This window comes from Miscanthus floridulus, chromosome 1 (genome assembly GCF_019320115.1).
Source record: "Miscanthus floridulus cultivar M001 chromosome 1, ASM1932011v1, whole genome shotgun sequence".
NCBI classification, from domain to species: domain Eukaryota; kingdom Viridiplantae; phylum Streptophyta; class Magnoliopsida; order Poales; family Poaceae; genus Miscanthus; species Miscanthus floridulus.
The window spans coordinates 185,537,352-185,539,856 of NC_089580.1; positions in this window are offsets into that span (position 1 = coordinate 185,537,352).

The window sequence follows — 2,505 nt, forward strand, 5'->3', positions numbered from 1 at the left end:
CACCAAAAGTAACAAGCACGAACTCTCACTTGACCACGCGAAGCCTAATGAGAAGATGGATGCACACTTTGCTACTCTTGATTTGCTAGTGAGGCTACTCTCTTGGATTCTCAAATCACAAACACCTCACTAGGACCTTGCTCTTCTTGGCACTCACAAACGTGTTTCTCAGCTGTTGGAATGAGCAAAAGATGCTCCACTCACGAGTGGACCTTCTATTTATAAGCCAGCCTGAAAAACGAACCGTTATGAGCTTCTGCGGGACGACCGGACGCTCCGATCGTGATGACCGGACGCTCCGGTCAGTTCAACCCGCGAACCAGTATTAAAGAGTCGACCGGACGCTGGCAGGGTCCGGTCAGCACTGACCGGACGCGTCCGGTCGCATAAAACCTTTACTGGAACCTTACTGGACTTGACCGGACGCTGAACCCTCAGGGTCCGGTCAGCACTGACCGGACGCGTCCGGTCACTCTTTCCCAAGTCTGGACCCTTACTGGAATCGACCGGACGCTGGTCCTCAGCGTCCGGTCACATGACCTTCCAGCGTCCGGTCACATCAGACTTGATCACCTCAGTCAAATGAACTGACCGGGCCCTGCGGCCAGCGTCCGGTCGCACCGGAGCCAGCGTCCGGTCAGTGTTTGACCCTCCATTCACTTCCAACTTCCGAATATATGTGAATGAATTTTGCTCCAAAAGATCTTAGGCATTCATAGGAGCTACCTAAAGCTAGTTTTAACAAGTGTGCACCACACCTAACTCACTAGACTCAACTAGGTCAAGCTACCCGTTCATACCCCCCTTCATAGTACGGCCAAAGGAAAAAACAAAGTCCTAAACTACTCTAAGTGTCTCTCCAACTCCAATTGACACTTAGAACTAGTTATCCTTAACCTTGTCGTCCATCCTTTGAAAACCGAAACGATTTCCATCGTAGGGGCATGATAACCTCGATTTCCCAATCGATCTCCATTACCATGACCTAACTTAATCGCCTCTGCAAAACACACGTTAGTCATAGTAACTTTGTATTGACATTAATCACCGAAATCCAACTAGGGGCCTAGATGCTTTCACCTAATAGGGTGAAGGAAAGAAGTAAGAAGAAGAAGGACTCGACTTCAAGAAGAACCTGAATCCGAGCTCAAACCCACTGAGAACTCTAATGGAGGAAGAATATCAATCTTAACTAGTCTTTCTATTCTCTCCCTCGAAATATGGCCTAAACGACAGTGCCATAATTTCGACGACGCATCGTGAGCTCTCTTTCATTTTCTGTTTACATCGAGGATACATTCTCATTGTCGCACGCAACGTTCCCATCATCGCATACAACATTCACATCATCACGTAGTGATAACAAATAAAGCTCATTTTGTAAGATAGCAAGATCAACACATGCATTATTAAATATTATCATACATTTGCCATTTCCAAAATGGCAATCATATCCATCATTGTCTAAGCATGAAACACTAATCAAGTTTCTCTGTAAAGAGAGAACATAAAGTACATCTCTAAGTAAAAGTGTGAAGCCATCAGCAAGCTCTAGAGAAAGATCACCAACGGCTTCACCATTTGCTCGGACTCCATTTGCAACTTTAACGTGTCTTTCTTTTCTTTGCGTAGTCCTCGTCGAACGGAATCCCTATAAGGAATTAGCAACATGAACATTGCACCTGAGTCAATCCATCAAGTAGATTTCAAATACTGTACATACAGGGATTCATTTATGAACGTAATAATATTCTCACCTTTCTTTGCCATGATCATCTTTAAGTAATCGGGACAATCTTTCTTATAATATCCCGTCTTCTTGCAATAGAGACACTGGTCTTTCTCTACTGTGAACTTGTTCTGCTGAGGCTGATGCAACATGGGACCCTTTTCCTTTGACTTTGAGGAGGAGTTAGCATTATTATTCTTTTTCTTGTTGTCTTTCACATAATTGATAGTGCCACCATTGGCAGCTTTCATTCTCTCCTCCTCTTGCACACACATAGCCATGAGCCTCTCTAAATCTCACTTTTCGGGCTGTATGTTGTAGTTGACAACAAAAGTGTCAAATTCCTTTGGTGAGGAAGTAAAAATCAGATGGATAAGGAACTATTCCTTAAGAGCCAGATCCATTGGTTTTAGCTTGGATGCCAAATTGCTCATTCTTAGTATGTGCTCTCTTATGCCACCATTTCCAGAGTACCTCTCTGTCACCAGCTACTTTATCAGCTAGGTAGCACATGTCTTTAAAGAGCCAGTGAACTAGCTCTTTATTCTATTGAGGTACTCAGTGACCGTGTCACACTCTGGGATTGAGCCCATAATTGTAGGCTCAATTGTGTTCTTTATCACAGCCAAACATTTCTTGTTGGCAGTAACCCACTTTCTATGCTCAAGGTCATAGGACATCTTTTGGGATTCAAAATTCCTCTCTCTAGTTGCCCAAGCGGCATCAGCCTCGTTTGTCTCCCTCATTGGTGCCACAGGCTCAGTGAGACATGGTGA